A 22,183-nucleotide genomic window follows, 5' to 3' on the forward strand; every position below is an offset into this window, starting at 1 on the left:
AGTTGCCCAAGAGAATGCTGTAGCATACTGTGCTTAGATTTCAGAAAACATTTGATAAAGGTAATTATAGTCTCCTCCTTGGTAAAATGAGGCAGTGGGGATGGATGGTCCTGCTACAGATGGATTTGCATCTGGTGGAACAACCTACAGAAGGATGTGTGAGAAGAATTTAGGTGTCATGGTAGATTGCAGACATGAGCCAGTTGTGTACTGCAGCTACCAAAAGAGCCAATAGAATCAACAGAGATGTAGTGAGATCACAGGAAGGGATAGCCATATTCCTTTTTGCATTGGCCAGATTTGCAGCTAGAATATTATATCCGGTTCTGGTCACCATAATACAGAATAAATGTTAAAAGACCTGAAAGAGTACAGAGAAGGTCAATGAAGATGGGGAAAGACTTGGATGCTACTTCTTGTGACAAACAAATCCCTTCCATAGGAGACTTGTATATCGTGCAGGTCAGATGGAGGGCTGAGAAGATATCACTGTAGACCCCTCACATCCTGGACATAAACTATTTCAACTTCTTCCCACAGGATGGCGCAATAGGGTATTGCATGCCAAGACAACTAGACAAGGGGACAGTTTTCTCCCCTCATGCTCTGCTGAACATCTAATTCTTGCAGTTGTGTCTAATATCTATGCATATTAAGCCATATAGTGTGACGGCAGTATTATTATTTATCCTTCTTTGTTGTTGTTGTTGTTGTTGTTGTTGTTGTTACTATTATGTTAATCTTTGGTGAGATTCACAGCCTTTGGGGCTGGTTGGTAGCTCAACAGCTCGAGTCCTAACCAAGGACCTAGGAACTGTTAAGGATATAAGCTGTTTCAAGTAGGGTGGTTTTTGTAGAATCAGAATGTTCAAGTCTGATAAGTTTAAAATGTCCAAATAGTGAGGTAGCCCTTTAGGTATTGCTCCAATTACAATCGGGATAACACACAATTTCTTTTTCCACAGTTGCTCACTTCAATTTGCAAGTCCCGGTACTTTGTGATTTTTTCTTGTTGTTTATCTTCAATTCGTGCATCTCCAGATATTGCAATGTCAATGAACCATACTTTCTTCTTTTCAGCTATTGTTATGTCAGATGTGTTGTGGGCCAAGTGCCTGTCAGTCTGAATTCTGAAGTCCCACAAGGTCTTGACTTTCTCATTCTCTAAAACCTTCTGAACCTGATGTTTCCAGTGGTTTTTGCTGTACTCAAATCCAAACTTTTGGCATAATTTCCAGTAAATGACCTTAGCAACGTGGTCATGGCTTTGTAGGTAGTCAGTTTGTGAAATTTTGCTGCACCCACTGATCAAGTGGTCGACTGTCTCGTCTTTCTCATTACAGAGGCGACATTTGCTGTTGGTGGTAACATGTTAAATTTTTTCCTTCATGCTGTTTGTGGCTAAGGCTTGTTTTTGAGCTGTCAAAATAAACCCTTCTGTTTCTTTTTTCAGTGCTCCTGATCTTAACCAGTTCCAAGTTAGCTTTTGGTCAGCTTTGCCTTCAATACTTTGCAAGTATTCGCTATGCATAGTTTTGTTTTTCCAATTTTCAGCTCGCTTCTCAATTACCTCTTCTTTATATTAAGCTTTTGACTTAGTTGTCTTTAAAAGGCCTCCTTTATTTACTTCCTTAATCATTGGTTCTTCACTTTTCTGGATGTAATCATTCAAGCTGTGTTTTTCTTCTTCCACAGTCTGTTTTACTTGTAGGAATCCTCGACCACCCTCTGCTCTTGGTAGATATAATCGGTCAACATCACTTTTAGGGTGCAGAGCATGATTCATTGTCATAAGCTTCCTTGTTTTTCTGTCCAAATTGTCCAACTCCATCTGGGTCCAGTCAATTATTCCTGCAGAGTATCGAATCACAGGTATAGCCCAGGTATTTATGGCTTTAAGATGTTTCCTCCACTCAATTTGGACTTTAATATAATTCATCGAATGTACTTGGCTGAAGTTAATTCCTTGACTTTATTATGCATTAAGTCAGAGGCTTCTAAAATCCCCAAGTATTTGTAGCCTTCTTCTGGTTTTACTGCCTTTATAATTTCTTCATTCTCAAGTTCTATTCCATCATCTTCTATGACCTTGCCTGCTTTGGTTGCCATTGTTACACATTTGTCAATTCCAAACTGCATACCAATGTCTTGGTTAAATTCTTTTGTGCTTTCAATTAATAAATTCAGTTCCGCTTTTGTTTTACCAAACAGCTTCAAATCATCCATGTACACCAAGTGTGAAATTTTCAGTCCTTTCCTTGCAAGTTCGTATCCATAGTTCATCTTCTTCAAAATGATTGTCAGTGGTAGCATTGAGAGTATAAAAAGTAGGGGTGAAAGGGAATTGCCCTGGAAAATGCCTCGTTTAACTTCAACTTCACCCAGTACTTCTTCATTAGCTATAAGCTTTGTTTTCCAGAGGTTCATTGAAGTTTCCATGAATTTTTGTATGTTGCTGCTGATGCCAAAGATTTTCAGGCATTTCTTGATCCAGCTATGGAGAACTGAATCAAATGCTTTCTTATAATCTATCCAAGCCATGAACAGGTTGGTTCGTCTTTTGGTTGAATTCTTTAGAATTAGTTCGTCAATCAGCAGTTGGTCCTTTGTTCCTCTTGAATTTTTGCAGCATCCTTTCTGTTCTACAGGAAGCAAGTTATTTCTTTCCAAGTATCCATACATTTGGTTTGCAATGATACCAGTAAGGAGCTTGTACGTATGTTGTTGGCAAACAGGTGATAGGCCTATAGTTTCCAGGATCCTTTCCTTTTTCTTTTTCGATCAAAAATGTCCTTCCAGTTATCATCCATTCATCATTTTTAGGTGTTTTTAAGATCTGGTTCATTTGGGCTGCCAATCTTTTGTGCACACTTGTAAGTGCCTTTAACCAGAAACCATGTAACTCATCTGGTCCAGGTGCACTCCAGTTCTTTACTTTTCTTGACTGTCTTTGCAACATTTCTTTTGTTATCTTCCATTTTATGCACTTTAGTAGAATCCTCAATCTGTTTGATCCATTTTGCATTTCTATTGTGTTTCTTGTTGTTTTCCCACAAATTCTTCCAGAATTTCAGAGCTTTCTCTTTATCAGGCTTTTCATTTGTTGTTACTCCATCTCCACTTTCTAAGCTCTTATAAAACTGGTGCTGATTTGCTCTGAACTGTGAGTTTTCCTTGGATTGAGTTACTCGGTTTTCATATCTTTTAATCTTTTCAGCAACGGCAACAACCCTCTGCTTAAGCTCTTCAATTACTATCGCAATCTCTTTATTCTCCAAATTGTATCTTGCTTCCAGGCTGCTTTGACCTGCTTGTTCTTTAGCTGACCTTGCCTTAGGTTCTTCAAGTTGCTCAAGTCTCCACGAAATTTTTTGATCTTCAATTCCAACCAAATTTTCCATTTAGGCTTCCTCTTCTTGGCTCTTTGGTTCTTTTGTATTTTCAAACCCAACTCTTTGGTGGTTATGAAGGCTGTTGCATACATCAGCTGGTTTGTTTCAGCTAATGTAGTGGTTTAAATTATTATTATTATACAATTGTATCACAGCGGCCAGTTGTTTCGCCAGATTTGGCATTGGTTACTAGTCGGGCCCCACCCAGGGGCCTAGGACGTCGTAACGTATTTTCGTAATATGCGTGCAGATCCAAGCAGTGCAGCTTTTTGCATTTGACTGATGGTGATTTTGTCAATTTTTAACTGTTTTAAATGTAATTCCAGTGCTTTTGGAATAGCACCCAGTGTGCCAATTACCACTGGAATTATCACTGCTGGTTTGTGCCATAGTCGTTGAATTTTGATTTTTAAGTCCTGGTATCTTGCGATTTTTTTCATGTTCCTTCTCGGCGACCCTGCTATCACCTGGTATTGCGATATTATTATTATTATTTAAACATGACACTCAGTCAACTGAACATTCAAAAATGCATCATAAATACTATTGACTAGTACTAATAGTGGATAAGGGTTGCTGCCAGCATCCTAGGTATCAACAAAGTACCTTCTTAAAATATATGATGATGATGATTCTCTTTGTTGCTTGCATGTACCTTGAGTGCTTCTATACTAGAGACACATTCCTTGTGTGTCTAATCACACAAGGCCAAATAAAGTATTCAAATTCAATTCAATGAAAAGAACTAGGTATATTTAACCTAAAGATAAAATTAAAGACACAATAGCAGTCTTCAAATATAGGTACTCCTTGACTTATGACCCCAATTGCGACCAGAATTTCCATTGCTAAGCAAGGTGGTTGTTAAGTGAGTTGCACCCAGTTTTATGACCTTTTTGTCATAGTCAAGTGAATCATTTGGTTCCTAAGTGAATCTGACTTCCCCTACTGACTTTGCTTTTCAGAAGCCAACCGAAAAGTTTGCAAATGGTGATCATGTTACTCTGGGACATTGCAACTGCTGTAAATACATGCCATGTGTAGTGCTCCCCAATTTTGATCACATGACCATGGGGATTCTGTCACAGTCATAACTGTAAGTCACTTTTTAAAGTACCTCTGTAATTTCAGATGGTTGCTAAATAAAAGATTGTAAACTGAGGACTACCTGTACTTGAGAGGCTGTCACAAGGAGGATGGATCAGTTTTATTCCTTCTAGCTCCCAAGGAGAGGACAAAAACCAATGGATGGGAGCTCTACAGAAAGAGAACCTAATTTAAAATAAAGAGGAATGTGTTAACCAGAAGAACTATTGAGCAAAAGGAAAGCATGTCTCCTGGGTGCTCCATCACTGGAGATTTTTAAGTATAACCTAGACAGCCATTTGTCTGGGCTGTTAAGAGGACTCTTGCCCTAGGCAGGTGGTTGAACTTTCTAAATCTCTTCCAAATCTATGGTTCTATGAAACATACAGGTACGGCATGGATTTAAGGGGCAGCATCAGTCAGTCAGATTTTCAGTCACTTCATTGTTTCCGTATGTCAGAAGAGCCAGTGGTCACTTCAAGACAACTAGGCATTCTGTTGCCAAGTTGTTACATCAACAATTAAATGAAAGCAGGCATTAAGCAATTGTTCTGGCACTTTAGCATACCACGATGGAACAGAAATGGCCATTTGCACTTATTAATAAGTCCTAAATGCTCACAGAAATCCAAGAGCCAAACACAGCCAGTTTTTTCTTTCCAATGTATGAAAAGGGATGTCTCGGCCAATTAATGCTTATCTGCTGTCCAGTACTTTCCCCTCAGTTTTGTCCCAAGGCTGTGTTTGTTCTACCTTGCTCCCCAAAAAGAAAAGGAAAATAAATAGGAAACTTATTTATCTGCCCAGCAAGGTGACATTTCCCTAGATATGCAAGTTTTGTACAAGGACCTCTTCGCATTGTCTTGCTAGGACTATGGAATCGAGGCACTCCTCCAAAAGTCATGCAAACGCCACTGTGCAAAACAATGGCTCTCCTGCTTGACACCGCCCCCTCCCCGCAACTGCTGCAGTTGCATTGAGAGCATTTGGGTCACCCAGAAGAGAATACAGAATAGCAGGGTTGAAAGGGGCCTTGGAGGTCTTCAAGTCCAGCTCCTTGCTCAAGCAGGAGATTCTATATAATTCTGGACAAATGGCTGTCCAATCTCTTCTTAAAATCTCCAGTAATGGAGCCCCCACAACTTTAGCCTCCAGTCCTCCAATCATCTTTGTTTCTCTTTCTAGAGTCTGCACCAGTGGTGGGTTTCAAAAATTTTTGGAACCTACTCTGTGGGTGTGGCCTCCATTGTGGGAGTGGCTTGCCAGCCATGTGACCTGGTGGGAGTGGCTTGCCGGCCATGTGTTCTCTCTCTCTCTCTCTCTCTCTCTCTCTCTCTCCTTCCTTTTGTCTCTCTGTCCCTTTTTTCTTTTTTTCTTTCAACTCTCTCACTCTTTTTCTTTCTTTTTTCTTTCTTTCTTTCTTTCTTTCTTTCTTTCTTTCTTTCTTTCTTTCTTTCTCTTTCTCTCTCTCTGACAGTCTCTGTGTGTCTGTGTGTGTGTGTGTGTGTGTGTGTGTGTGTGTGTGTCAGTGGTGGGTTTCAAAATTTGTTGGACCCTCTTCTGTAGGTGTGGCCTGCTTTCTGGGTCCACTGGTGGAACCTCTTCTAACCGGTTCGGTAGATTTGACGAACCGGTTCTACCAAATAGGTGCGAACTGGTAGGAACCCACCTCTGGTCTGCACTCTGCACTCTTTCTAGAGTCACATCTTTTTTGTACTGTGGTGACCAAAACTTCCAAGTACTTTCTTAACCAGTGCAGTATAAAGCGGCACTAGCACTCCTGTGACCCTGATACTGTCCTTCTGTTGATGCAGCCTAGGATTGCATTGGCTTTTTTGGCAGCTGCAGCACACTGCTGGCTTATACTTACGGTAAGTAATTGTCCACTAGGACTCCTTTCACAGATACTGCTCTTGAGGCAGGTATCATCTATTCCCGTGATGTCGAACCTATGCCACTTATGCCACAGTTGGCACACAGAGCCCTCTCTGCGGGCGCACCAGCTGTCGCCCCAGCCCAACTCCACCACAAATACATGTGTGCCTCCTACTGGCCACCTGGACTTCAAGTCTCTGCCACGCATGCGCGGGGAGTGGGACGCATGCAGGGGACAAGTGTGCACATATGCGGGAGGGGCGCATGCATGGGAGGGAGCTCGCATTGCATTTTGGGGTCTCACAAAGTGCCCCCACATCCCATGTGATAAAATCAAGAATGGAGAGTTGGCAGAACAAAGCACTGCATGGCCAATTTCTGGAAAAAATAAAAGATAAAGTGGACAGTGAACAAACTTGGTTATGGTTAACAACAGGTACATTAAAGAAAGAAACAGAGTCACTAATTCTGGCTGCGCAAGAACAAGCTATCCGCACAAATGCCATTAAGGCCAAAATCGAAAAATCCTCTGATGATGCCAAATGCAGACTTTGCAAAGAAGCTGATGAAACTGTTGATCACATACTCAGCTGCTGTAAAAAAATCGCACAGACTGATTATAAATTGCGGCACAATTCAGTAGCACAAGTGTGCACATATGCGGGGGGGGGCGCATGCATGGGAGGGAGCTCACATTGTATTTTGGGGGCTCACAAAGTGCCCCCACATCCCATTTTGGCTTTCAGGTTTGTGCAGGAGGCCTTCGAGGCTCAAAACGAGGTGGGGGCATGTGTCCCACCCACGCCCTATTTTGGCTTTCAGGTTTGTGCAAGAGGCCTTTGAGGCCCAAAACGAGGTGGAGCGTGTGTTCTCCCCTCCCCCACCCGAGCCCCGTTTTGGTTTCCAGGTTGGTGCAGGCCTTCCAGCATCGCATTATGGGTGTGGGGACGCACACGCATTTTCAGCACATGATGACAAAAAGGTTAGCCATCACTGACCTATTCTATACCTGTGCATTTGGTTTTTCCTGCCACAATCTCCCTATCAGGAACCCTGGAAGCTACTGCCTGGATAGAACTTCTGGCCAACACCATCACCGAAACTGAAGAATAGGCTGAAATCTGGACCAATCTGAAATTCTTCAAGCTAACTTCATCTCCAGCGACGTTCTAGACAGGAGACAAGCAGATAGCGGCTTGGTTGAAATTTTTGTGGTTTGCAAATGGAAGTTCTCTGCATGAAACCTTGAAACCACAGCAGAAAGAAGTCAAAACCAAGTAGTAATAAGTGCATTGAGGCTGTATTGACTTTTCATTTGCAAATGGAGGAGATTCAAATTTGTTTATAAGTAATCCAGCTCTGGTAATGCTCAGAGAGAAAACAAAAATTACCAACACTCCAATTTACAAAGCTTGATGTCCAGACTCCCTCAGTCTCTATCTCAGAATTGCAATCTTACCATCACAGGTATTTAGATAACTTTATCCATAGCTGGATGGGATCTCTGTCTGCATTTTTATCTATTCGTATATCAGACAATTCATTCCCATGGAAACATGGTTAATTCCAGAAATAATCTATGTATCACTTGTGGGTATTAATTTTCCTTTGCTAATCTCAGGTTTTGAGAGTAGACTCGGGGTAAATCAAGGTTCTTTTCACAAAAATCTAAGAAGAAACCTACAAAACTCTGTTCCACTGCTCTGTGCCACTGGAGATTGGAGAATTTCCCCCAAATTGGTTGCCTTATCTTCATCTCATGCAGCCGTAATGGCACAGTGGTTCGAATGCAGTATAATTCTGCTGACTGCCGGCTGCCAGCAGTTCGATTCTCATCAGCTCAAGGTTGACTCAGCCTTCCATCCTTCCAAGGTTCAATAAAATGAGAACCGAAATTGTTGGGGGAAACTCTGTAAACAGCTTAGAGAGAGCTGTAAAGCACTGTGAAGCAGTGGATAAGTCTAAAGATTGCTACGGCTTATAAGATACAATAGAAGCTCCAGCGAAAAAGATAGCTCCTAGGACTGACATCTGGTCTTTGCTTATGTTCCTGCACCCAAATGGCACCAAAACACCTCATCTCATCTCGAGTAGTGAGCTGATTTAGAGGACTCCTTTGGATGAAGTTTGACTATTGTTTGCTTTTTATAAAGGCAGTAAGAGTCTATGGTGACTGAAGATTAAGCAGAGCTGAAACTCCCTCAGTCACACATACGAGCAAAAGAAGAGATAGGCCATAGGTCACCAAGCATGTCAACGTCAGATATGAGTCTTTTGTATTCCTACTGACAAACTATTTAACGCTGGTATTGTTGTACTTGAATATAAATAATTTTAGGGCTGCTAAACCTAATTTGTTTCAAGGTGTGTCTAAACATTTAAACAATATGTTTCATGGCTACACCCTCAATTAGAGGAATCTGCTTTTTTTAGGTGAAAATGGAAGCCATATGGAGCAAATTTGTCTTGTTTGTGGCTGCTCTAGCAATGTTTTTTCCTATTGTACAGAAAATTAGAATTTAAAAGATATACAGTTGGCTTCACCCATTAATGCCATAATATGGTGATGGTTTAATGCAGTGTTTCTCAACCTTGGTAACTTGAAGATGTCCGGACTTCAACTCCCAGAATTCGCTGGCTGGGGAATTCTGGGAGTTGAAGTCCAGACATCTTCAAGTTGCCAAGGTTGAGAAACACTGGTTTAATGTAAGCCTAAGAGATCTTGGCCGCAAGTGCTACTGTCATCTGGATTTTTGAAACCCAGATCTGGTAGTCTTAATAATTGAACCTATCTATTGCAATATTAATTTATCGACTAATATTCAATTTGAGCTGGGCCTCACAGTTAAAACAGGATGTGCTTTAGTGCAGTAGCAAATGTTTTTCTAGAAGAGCACATTAAGTAAGTCTCTGAAGATTGCAGAGAGTATTATCAGAATGTAATAGTATTAGCATAGAAACAGGGCTGAGATTGTTGGTTTGATTTTTAAGAGGGGGCTGGGGGGGGGAGAAGAGGAAGAAGTTGAAAGGAACCTAGTTAGGTGCCAAGTTCTGTTTTTTTAATAAGTTTAATAAGTTTCTGTTTTGTGAATGACCATTAATAAAGCAACTAATAACTTTTGGTTATCATTTGTCTCACTTTTAACATCTTCACCCTAAAATCTCTATGCTTTAAAATGCCTTTGCTCCTCTATGAAAGCAAGTAGGACAGATTTCACAATGAAAGAAAACAATTATGTTACAAGAACTATGAGATACAAGTTAGCCCTTGATCTCTTTCACTTTATATCACCACCATTATTTCATTACTATGCCATAAATATGAGATTGAACAGAACTGGGAGGGAAGAAAATGCAGTCAGCATAAGATGAGACAAGAAAGCTGACAAGGCTGGGTTTATAGTTCTGGCTAGAGATCAAAGAGGGGGAATCATCCCCTCCTCACTTCAGTCGCTCCCTCTGTTCTCACCCTTTCCCAGCAAGATCCTCATTGGAATTACCTGCTGCCTGGAATCAGGAATTCTCCAGTGGTTCTGCTGGCATTTTGCCTTGGACAGATATTTGCAGAATCAAAGTGTGCAAGACCACCAAGATCTAAAGCTACAAACAGCAATTAATATTTTGAAGAGGATGTGGATTTGGAATGGAAAGCCTAGCATGTAGAGGTTTGATAGGATGGCAGATTAAAAACTTTTACTGGAAAGCAGTAAAAATGGAGGTGGGAAGGAGGGAGAGAGAGAGAAAGAGAGAAAATATTAATAAGTAAATTTTCATCCCATTTGTCTTTTTTTTTTAAATAAAAGGTTTTTAAAGGACAAGCTATTATTTCCCACTCAGCAAATCTCTGGTGCCTGGACAAGATTGGGAAGAAATGTTGGTACATTGATACTGCGGGCTAAAACTATTTTCCCCATAATAGAATTCAATACAGCTTGCCCTCCACAGAAAATACAGCGCAGGAGAATTGCAATAAACAACAGGGCCATCATAAAACAAGTCCGCAAAATGACTGCAATAAAGGCAGACATTGCCCGAGAACTTGGCAATGGTGCTCTGATTAGGGAAGCAGAGTCTGCAGAGAGGGGAAGAAAGCAAATACTGAGTGATTACTACGCTAAAAAGAGACTCTCGGTCAGCCAGATCCCAGAATGCTGGACAAGCATCATCCCTGCAGGATACTCTGGTTAATAATTGCCTCTTTGTCTCCTGCCCTTTGCCCAATGCTAGAGATCAAAAATGGATCTGTATTTCCTGGCTGTTCCTCATCAATAGTTAATGCCCAACTAATCTTAGAAAAGCTTAGGATTTCCACAAACTTTTCCTTGGGGTGATATTATTGTCTATTATTTGTCAGAGGAAAACAAGAAACAGGCACTCTTCAGCTTTTCTCATGGTACAAAAGGGCTATAACAGTGATGGTGAACTTTTTTCGCCTTAGGCACCAAAAGCACACACGCACACACTATTGCGCACACTCACATGCCTACTCCCATAATTTAATGCCCCTCCCCGCGCTGTGATCCCTGTGAATGTGTGCGTGACCACCAACACCCCCCCCCACGCTGCCCTGCGGATGTATGCTCAGCTTTCTTGGAGCCTGGGGAGGGTAAAAATGGCCTCCCCCACCCCACCCCTGGAGGCTGGAAACAGACCGTTTTCCGACTTCCAGTGGGCCCGGTAGGTCCATTTTTTGCCCTCCCCAGCCTCCAGAGGCTTTCTAGGAGCCTGGGGAGGGCAAAAAAGGCCTAACACGAAGTTTGGGAACAAACCTCTGGGTTGTCCTTTGGGCTGTTTTTCCCCCTCTGGAGGTTTCAGGAGGCTGCCCTGAAGCCCCCGGAGGGCGAAAAAACCAGCAGAAAATCAAGGCCGAAAATCAGCTGGCCAGCGCACGCTTGCATGCTGGAGCTGACAGAGCAATGCCTCGTGTGCCCTCAGAAATGGCTCCACGTGCCACTTGTGCCATAGGTTCACCATTATGATGCTATAATATGCCATTTCATACTATTAAAGAAAATCTACTTTCCTCCTTATTTTTTGAATTTCAAAACCCAGAATCCCTAATCATAAGCCACTTTGTTTGGGGCTTGTGGGAATTGATGTTGAAACCATCTTGAGAATAGTTAGAGTTAGGCAGCCATCTTGAAGAGGCCATATTCCCTGCCACTGACTGAGTCTCCTATCCTTTAATAGCCTTTAATGCAAAGCAGTTCTCTGGCACTCGACCAATGAATATTTAGTGAGGAATATACTGTGGTTTATATATATTTTTGGTCCTGTTGTGGCAACTGAGCTACTTGACTTTACAGCAGAGGTGTACAACTCTTTTGTGTTAACCCCTTACAATACCTGGTGAGTTAAACCACCAGGAGGTTTTGACCAGTTGTCATCAGAGGCTGTGTTTCATTTGGCTAAATCAAAGAACTGAGTCAGGTCGACGGGCTGGCTTTCGGTGCCTCTGCAATCTATACAACCATAAAACTAGTACCCAACAAACGGAAGGAGCAAGTAGAAGTTGGGCAGAGGCTTGCCTACCAACATTCAACAGGAAGCCCAGACAATCATTTGAACCATCTTTGCTGCAATAAACTCTGCACATATCTGTGGGTCTGGAATCTTAATTCTAGCAGGTAGTGTATGATAGTTACAATAGTTGATTCAGTTTGGAATGCTGTAGATATGTGTGGTGGATGCCGTCTTTCTTTTTCTCTCTTTTCCAATATAATTGATTTTTTTAATCACGAGATTATGCTATATAGGTTTATAGGTTACATTTCCTTAAAATATCTCCACATATAAAATTGTATATTGCACAGCAACCCTTTGTGCTTCAAGATTCCCACAAGATGTAGAGTAGAGTAGAGTAAATAGAATAGAATAGAATAGAACTCTTTATTGTGACTGGACACAAAAGGAATTTGTTTTGGTGCATATGCTCTCAGTGTGCATAAAAGAAAAGATACATTCATCACGAATCATAAGGTACAACACTTAATGATAGTCATAGGGTACAAATAAGCAATCAAATCATTAGGAAACAAATCAATATGTCGTAAGATACAAGTAACAAAGTTACAGTCATACAGTCATAAGTGGGAGGAGATGGGTGATAGGAACGATGAGAAGATTAATAGTAATAGCAATGCAGACTTAGTAAATATAAACTTATAAAAAATAAAGTTTAATTTTTGAATTAAATTTAATTCAATGTTGTGTCTTTCCTAATCTTTTTAAAACTGGACTGAAAGGAGAATCAGGAATGGAAGGGCTAAAAGTCCATCAACTGGATAAACTAGGTGGGATGAGAAAGTTCCATCTCACTGTTGGGCCTCTATCTTACAGTGATCGCTTTAAAAAAACAACTGGGGAATCCTTAAAACAAAAGAGTTGCATCAATATTACTGGAGATTTAAATTAGTCTTCCTCTCTCAGCCCGTAACACCTTTATTGCACTTCCACAAGAACTTATGATCCCATCTTCAAAACTCAAAAGAAGACACTGAATATAGCTAAACAATTTCGTTCCAGACAAATTTAGCTACCTATTAAGGTCAACTCCCACTTGGCAAACAAAAGGCTAAAAACTCTCTCTGTGACACTCAGCTTCCGTTGAAATGTATGTCATTTAAGCAACCATGATCAGGAAGAAGAATGTCAGCAACAAGAGAGACTGATCGTTAGATACTTCAGATTTTGCAATAATGACGTAACTACGAACATGCCTTATCATGTGGGAGGCAGAACAGAAGCAACAGTTGTAGACTCTAACACGGGGATAGAGTTCCCTGTCTCCCAGCTCCCCCATTCTTTTCCCTTCAAGGAGGACAAACCCTGAGCTGCAGCAAATGAGGAAAATCCATCCCACCCCCCGTTCGGTCTGTGCAAGGATAAGATAAAACTTCTGCATCCGTTCTTTTCTTGCAAACTCCCTTCCTGCTACTGATTAATAAAACAGCAAAGTTCATACATAATCCCAACCTAGTAGCAAGGCTCCTGGACTTTGAAGATTCACATGTATCTGGCTTCGATTAGGTGTTCCTGTTTAAACCAGAACAAAGCTGCCAACCCAAAAATTCCAATATCAGACCTCAAGTATAAGGATGGGGGAGTTCTCTCCCCACATGCTACCTTCCTATTAGCAGCTTAACTCAGACAGCAAGTTCCAAGTCAGCATCCCATTTGAGCTAGACTGGAAAAGAAACACAAGGAATTGTGTTGACATTTAACACAAACAATACATTCTTGTTTGGGCATGTCTGGCTTCAGAGGTTGTCCTAAAGAATATTTGAGTGCCAACATCATCCTTTCGATACATTTTATTACAAATTGCTGCATTTATACTTCACCTTTCCTCTTCAAAGCTTAAGGTAGCATATGGAATGTCCCTGCCTTCCATATCATCCTCATGACAACCCCATGAAGTAGGCTGTGGGCTGTGAAAGAATGGCCAACCCAAAGTTAAACTCTTTAGTAGAAAGGATGTGGGGAAAGGATGAGCTAGCAAGGTGGAGAACAAGTGTATGGCACCCAGATACGCCATTTTGAAAATACCCACCAAGTGAAACCAACCAGCTGGCAAGGAAAATGGACTGCCTGCAGTCTCTTGTAACAAAAAAATGAGAAAAATAAATCCAAGATTTAAACTTTAGGGAACTCATTTAGAGAACCAAGCTCTTACATTCCTGAGACAGCAGCCTCATCCTATCATTTCCTTAACTATAAATTCTGGTAAGTTTCTTTATACAATAGGCCTTCATAACATTGCCTTTGTTTCAACCTCAGACCTTACCTGAGGAAATCTGAAGATGTCTTCAGCTTTCAGTTTTAATGTTTTCTTTTCTTCAAAAACAACTTTTGCTATCTACCAACTGAGCACATTTCACTGACCATGTGGCTATTGACACAATCAGGGATCTGCCTGATTCTTCTGGTCACTTTAGGCTGATGCAAACATGACCCCTCACCTCTGGCTACTGGGCATTTCCCTCCATGGCCATTTTAACTGAGCTGCAAAAAAAAGGAGACATCAAACTTATAGGGAGGCATCTGCCCATGTAATGGCTAACTTTGCTTTCCAAAGATCTGCTAGAACTGCTGTTTCCTTTGAGAAAGTTCACTCATTATATTGGTTGCTTCCACGTACGGCCTTCTGGGTAATTGTTGTAGACACAGTCTGAAGAAGGAGCATAACATGGGGAAAACATATTTATTGTAAGAGTGGGTGCTTGCTTTATACGAAATAGGGATCCCAAGAAATGGGAAAGCAAATGTTTTATAGAAATTGAGAGCTGCAAGACAGGATATCCTAGGGATCTGATATGCTGGCCAATTTACTGAAGCTAGGCTGATCTTTGCTCCTATACTTAGGGTTACTTCTATTGTTAGGCAAACTGGACTTTTCAAGAGGGCAGCAGTGCAGAGGAACTTCATTGTTAAAGATGATGAGTTTTGAGGTCATCAGGCTGATTGAGGATGGAATACTTGGGGGTTTTTTTAGGTTGAGATTGCATTATAAAGGCTGCCCTTGGGCCATGCTGTGAGCTGGTGAGGAGTCCTTTATTCTTTGGTTTAGATAAGAGTTTCAGGGGAGGGACAGAGAGGATCAATTTAGATCTGATAGGATTAGGCAAAGTTATGAACTGAGTTTGATCCTGGTCATATCTAAAAGGAGGGAAAAGAGTGACACTTCCATTTTGTTTGTAAGGTTTATTTTTCCCCCACACTACATCTATGTTTGTATCAAGTACTTTTTGGATACAGGTTTAATGTCTGCCTATTCCACTTAAGGGGGCTGATTGCTAACACTTTGTGAGAGTGGAAACAAAATCAAAGGAATTCACCAGTTATTTTCCTGCATTTCCCTTCCACTGATGCAAGGAGAGACCCTCTGCTTATGTGCAAAGACTCCAGGACCAGAAATACAGGCAGTCCTCAACTTACATCACAATTTGGATCAGAATTTCTATTGCTAAGCAAGGCAGTTAAGTCTTGCCCAAATTTATGACCTTTTTTGCAATGGTTGTTAAGCAAATCATGTAGTTGCTAAGTGAATCTGGTTTTCCCCCACTGATTTTGCGGAGCAGAGGCTGGTAGGAAGGGCACAAATGGTGATCATCATTTGTGGAGGTAACACTGCAATCATCATACATACTTGCCTGTTGACACATACCCACACTTTGATCAGATTAGTTTGGGGATGCTGCAATGGTTGTAAGTGCAAGGACCAGTTGTAAGTCATTTTTCCCCCAGTGGTGTTATAACTTTGAATGTTCACTAAATGAATGGTTGTAAGTCAAGGGCTACTTGTAAGGCTCATGTCCCTTCATCTCCAGTAGTATCATGCTAGTATTTATGCTTTTATGATGGATAGCATGGAGTCATTTTTTTTGAATCCAGGGGTATATAAATGAACAGATGAATAAATAAATAAAGAATATAAAAATAGGATAAATATTCAGACTCGTGCCAACTTAAAATAAAGGAAGTTTTTGTGAGCTCCACAGCCATTGAGATAATTGTCATTGCTTCACAATATTTGAGTATTAGAGAAAGTAACTTCCACCTTTGGAAGCCATCAGCTGAATTTCTGCAATATCCTTCACACTGCCGTTCCAATTTTATGTGGCAATATAGGAAATGCCATATAGATTTTTATTCTCTCCTGCAGGAAGAGCTCTGCTCAAGATGCTAAAATGGCTTGGTAATATTTGCTAAGTTACTGCAAGATGTGCTCTTTAAAGCTTATTCCTTTTCTTAGAGCTGGAAATGAATAGAAAAAGGTGGTCATATTGATGATATATTGCCAATAATAACCCCTCCCCTCCCAAGAATGAAAGTTCACAATCCACTGGCTTATCTAATGATACGTCCAAAATTGAGCCCAATCCTTACAGCTTAAGTTCCAACTCTCATTAAGCCTCCGAATAATATTTGGTTGGCTTAGAAGGCCACAGCTTAACAACTTCTCTGATTTCAGACTGTTGACCTGGTAGCCCTAGCACCAATGAACAAACACAGGCCTGTGCCTGTTGGAGGAATCCAGCTTTGGTTGCCAAGCATATTCTACCCTGGCATTTTCTGCTTCTGATGGCGTGCTGTCTACGCCCTTTTCTTGTGCTTGAAAAGGTAACATTATCAAACAGCTGCTTGAAATATCTTAGGCCACCCAGGAGCTGCTCAGCTACATCTGCAAGTCTCACAGGACAAGTTGGAGCAGTTCATGCTGACAAAGCCACACCTCTGTGGGCGCTCCGCAGACACCGCTCAACCCAGTTCTTCCCTCGCCACTCCCAAATAGGCCTCCTTCCTCTCCAACTTGCGTCAAAAGGAAGATGAGGTTGGGGCTGTTTCATGTAGGTCATTTTTCCTCCATAAGCAGGTTTAGGAAGAGAGTCATCTCATATGTGTAATGAAGTGCAGTGATTAAACTGATGATTGCTAGTACTGAGCAAGGAATAGGTCACTCCCTTGCTATGCCATTACATGGCTGAGAAGGGCAGCTTTAGAATTTCTTTATACAAGGACCTGGAGGTACCATGTTTCCCTGAAAATAAGACATGGTCTTATTTTCTTTTGGAAACCCCCCCCTGAAATAAGCACTTGGCCTTATTTTAGGGGAGGTCTTATTATTTTTGAGGTGCAAGAGGCAGCTAGCATGGTCACCTCATGGCTGCTGCTGAGTTGCAATATTTTCGGAGGGGGATTATTTCGGGGGAGGGATTATTTTAGCGCATGCGCTTAAAAGCCCTAGGTCTTATTTTTGGGGAAACAGGGTAGGAAACTGAAAACAGACCTGTTTCTTAGCTTCCATGTATTGCTTGAGCACATATAAAGGAGGAGCAGAATTGTGCCCATCAGCCCCATCCGCAAACCCTCTGTGGACAGTGGGAGGTGACACACATTCAAATACATGATGCCTCTTTCTATCTTTTGCTTCAGGCAGAAGGAACAGCAATGATTAGCGCACATAATCCTCCATGTAATAGGACAAGGCATGTTTTTACTGTCATGTTGTCGATCTGCTTTTGTTCTAGCAGAAGCAAAGAAAATTATCATTAGTGCTCCTACTTCCATACAGGTAATCCTTGACTTACAACCACAATTGAGCCCAGAATTCATGTTGTTGTGAGACATTTGTTAAGAGAGTTTTGCCCCTTTTTTAATGACTTTTCTTGCCAAGTGAAGTGAATCCCTGAAATTGTTAAAATTGGTAACAAGTTCGTTAAGTGAATCTGGCTTCCCCACTGTCATGTGAGTGAGTCAAGCACCTGAATGTAAATCATGACCATGGGGATGCTGCAATGGACATAAGTGTGAAAAATGGTCATAGGTCACTTTTTTCAGTGCCGTTGTAACTTTATGATACGGTCACTAAATGGACTGTTGTTAAGTCAAGGACTACCAGTCTTATTTTCATAGACTAAATCATTTTGTGCTGGAGAGCACATTTGATATACTTATTATAGAGAATGTCATAAATTGTTTGCCATGGGTGAAGCCACTAACAAAATGACTGCAGTGGAGAACATGTAACTAGTTACAAAGCTTCAGTACCCCAGTTCACTCGCTACCTTCCATCAAGATCCCTATTCCCATAAATGGTCATGTTTGGGGGGTGGGGTGGGGGGTTGGGTAGATGAAATCAAAGAGGAGCATTTTTGAAAATGAAGGTTATGCTGGAAACTGCTTTGCTTTGTAGCATTCAGTGCCCTTATTCCATTTTTTTTTCATTAAACAGAAACACTTTGGTGTGGTGGGAAAAGTGCTACCTAGAAACCAGGAGACTGTGAGTTCTAGTCCTGACTTAAGCATGAAAGCCAACCGGGTGACTTTGGTCCACTCACTCTCTCTCAGCCCAGCCCACCTCATAGGGTGGTTGTTGTTGGGAAAGTAGGAGGAGGAAGGTGTATTATGTATGCTCACCACTTTGAGTTACTTATAAAAGAAGAAATGTGAAATAAAAATTAAAGAAATAAAATGGACAGAGAAGAAGCCGGGTGGACTCGGAGACATCTGTGAACACAATGGAATTCCCAAGATTACCTGTTTTCAGGAAGGAAGGACTTTTTCATAGCATTACTAGAAAATGATAGGAAAAGCTTCCCATGATGTTGTTATATGTCACACTTACAAGTAAAACTGCCTAATGGGGCCAATTGGATGGCATCACAAAATTTATTCCCACCCTCTAGATTGCCCCCCCCCAAAAGAACCTAAAAAATGTCTCCACTCACGTGATTGAGGGCCAATAAACTTCTAGAGCAGTTCTAAAGGCCAGTTTGTACAAAAGCACTTCCCGTATTTTTACAATTCACATGTACGTGTTCTTTTGGTCTCAGGCTTTCAAGTGGGAAGAATAGTAACCAGATCAGTGAGGAAAAGTAACTTTACCCGTTTATTTATTTATCTTAAAATGTGTATGCTGCCTCTCAACATTGAATTTTCCCAAGGTTTTTGTAATACATTTAAATTCACAATATATAAGTCCTGAATTATGAATGTGCATGATTAAAATAAACATAAGAAATACTTCATCTCCTATGTTCATCACCTTTTATGATTATTATCTTTAAAAAGAAAAGTAACATATCTATCCTAAAATAAATAAAATTAAAAAAAAACCCTGACCCAAAGGTGCTTTTTCCAAGACGCAATTGGACTTTCTGGTTTCTGCCTCTTGAAAAAAGCACTTTTGGGACAACCATGACCTCGATGACTGAGAATCTCCATAGACATTTTTAAAAAAACCTGAAGCTGTTCTCACTACTTCTAATCAAGTATTCAGTTATGATTTGCAATCCAGAAGATACTTAAAGGAACTCCTCGTTCATCCTGATATCCTAATTCTATATAACTATATTATGGATGAAGAAAATATGGACATGATTCAAGAGAAGGCAGAACACAGGAGCAAAAGGAAATTCTATTGTCTATGGAGAAACCAAACATGCCTAAACTGAAATATTATAATTTCAGCAAAATTAGGCTGAAATTCTACACATTTACTAGAAAACAAGACAAAATGAACTTAATGGGGCTTCTGAAAAGCAATGTATAGAGTGCTGCTGTGGGAGCAGAATTTAAATTGGGATAAAATACACTTCCAATTAAATATAGGTTTTTAATTCATCATATGAGCTTCCATAAGTAATTCCATTGTAATTCAGCATAACTGTATGCAACTGCTTGGATTGATTGGATTCAAGGACTACAAAATAAGCCTCTCTCTTGCCCCTATGGAAACGAATGGGATACAGTTCTCCTATTTCCATTCCTTTTTCACAAACTATATCATTCCTCTCCCCAATTATAATTATTTACTACAAATAATAACAGAGGAAGGCAGCTTAACTCTGTTCTATCGCCCCAGGGAGACATATAATTGTTGTAAAAGATGTTAGGTAAAATCTGTATTTTTAGCAAACAAGCAGTTCTTTGCAATTATGGCTCAATAGCTTCAGACTAGTCAAATGCTTCTGAACAGCCATTTAGTTGACAAAATCTGTGGTGAGCCAAACCCTGCTGTTGCCAAACTAGAGTTAGAAACAAGCAGCAGTTCTAGATGGCTTGGCAGATCCAGATCCAGAGATCATGCTTGGATCTTCCAGAGGCAGTTCTACTTACTCCAACTCTTCTTCCACATACTTGTCTACTTAAGTAGTAGAAATTATGCAGTAATCAACAAGACAGAGTTACTTTGAGTTATTGCCATGACCAATCCAGTTTTAGCTAGCAAGCTCTTAAAGGCAATTCCAAACTACAAAATCTGGAGATTAGTTCAAGGAATTTGCAATGCAACTGGCAATGGTCCTACACTACTTTCTTTTTCAAGGAAGTGGAGGAGCAAGTGCCTTTTCGCCCTTGTTTTTCTGGAAGTGACTTCTGCCTCTATAAACTTCACAAGTAAAACTATTTCCTGAAAGAGATGCATTACAGTAGCCGGAATTGCTTCATCTGCCGATGGTTTAGCTGAATTGTAAATATTGCCACAGAAGAGCGATTCTGCCAGCCACTGTTAGCCCAGTTAGAGAGTTCTTCCATAAGGCAACATCCAAACACAGCTCTCCAGTGCAAGAGACAGTAAAAGGTATGCTGGTTTAAACGTGCACTAACCACATTTCCAAACCCTGTTCTGCCTCAAGAGTGAAGCAAAAGAGATCCCCTGTTCATGCAAGAGGCAGAAGGGAGGAGAAAAGCAGACCAGGCATGTCTTCTCTGGTGCCAGTTACTGCAGATGATTGCCTTTTTCTTTTTGCTGCCAATTCTCCAATTCCACACACTGATCACTCAAGTATGGATAAGAGAACTGACAGCCAGAGTGGTTTTCCAGCAGCTATGACCAATTTGTTAAGTGAGGTTTGCCCCATTTTATGACTTTTCTTGCCACATTTGTTAAGTGAATCACTGAAGTCGTTCAATTAGCAACACAGTTGTTAAGTGAATCTGGCTTCCCCATTGACTTTGCTTGTCAAAAGGTCACAAAAGGGGATCACATGATCCCGGGATACTGCAGCCATCATAAATGTGAGTCAGTTGTCAAGCATTCAATTGTAAATCACATGAACAGGGGACGCTGCAATGGTTGTAAGTGTGAAAAATGGCCATGTTACTTTTTTCAATACTGTTGTAACTTCAATCTGTCACTAAGAGAAGTGTTGTAAGTTGAGGTATGTAATCATCTGTTCTCACAGAGCACATCAATCGGATAGGAGAATTGGGGTACAGTGATGCCTTCCACACTACAAATACGTGGGTGTGTGGTTGTGTGTGTGTGTGTGTGTGTGTGCACGCTATCCTAAAAATGCAAGTTCCAGGTGTAGCTATAAAAGAAGAGACAGACATTGCGATCTCCGGAACTTAAAATATATTAACCACTTAGCTTTCGTTAGCCTCTGCTAACATCCGAGTGTAAAGAATACAGTTGAAGAGATATTTGCCTTTATACACCATTGATCAATTTGGCCATTGCTTGTGTGTTAGGCCCATCCACCCGCTTCCCACCTGTAATTAGCTCTGCAGGTTTTTTTTAACTTCAGACATATTAATCAATAGAGGCTTAGCTCCTGTTGCTTCCTCCCCTATATCCCAGAAGTCGATCCTCTAAGCCTTGACAGTTAAGGATTTGCTCCTAGCAAAAGAAATGGGAGAGACAGCTCTTTGACAGTGGGAGAACCCTGGAGCCAAAAGATGAAAGGTTGAAAAAAAAAATAGTGGTCAGGCACCAGAGGTGAATTTTGCTGAAGTTTATTGATCCATATATACCAACAAATTATATTGAATCAGCTCTGCACACACTAACTGTTGTGAAGATATTTTTGCTTCTTTTTGGAAAGATTTGATACCTTTTATAGAAGGTGGAATTGCTTAATAGATGGAACATACAGAATAGGTGGAAACAATGAGAAAAGCAAACCTTCAGTCAGGTGCTATACCATAAAGAGCATTGTGGACATCTTGCATCACACATAGATTGCCAGTAACAAGTCCAGCTTGCTGAACAGCAAAACTGAGCACCTGCAACTGCTCATGCTGCTGCATTTTGGACCAACTGTACTTTCCAAGTGGTCTTCAAGGGGAGTCCCACTTAAAGTGTGTTGCAATGACCTATATATGGAAGGTATAGGAAGGAAAGGGAACAAAGTGTTCCAGATGGATATGAGTAAAAAGACATTCTGGTCACATCTGCTACCTGCTCTTCAAGCAGGATCTCAAAATCCAAAAGAGCTCCCATTCTCTTGGAGAGTGCCCCATTCAGGACTAAAGAAGGAAAATCCATGGCCACCTGAACATTTAGGAACATGGCCACTCAGTCACGTGCGGGTAGACTTTAATTA

Source organism: Thamnophis elegans, chromosome 2 (genome assembly GCF_009769535.1).
Source record: "Thamnophis elegans isolate rThaEle1 chromosome 2, rThaEle1.pri, whole genome shotgun sequence".
In the NCBI taxonomy this organism is placed as follows: domain Eukaryota; kingdom Metazoa; phylum Chordata; class Lepidosauria; order Squamata; family Colubridae; genus Thamnophis; species Thamnophis elegans.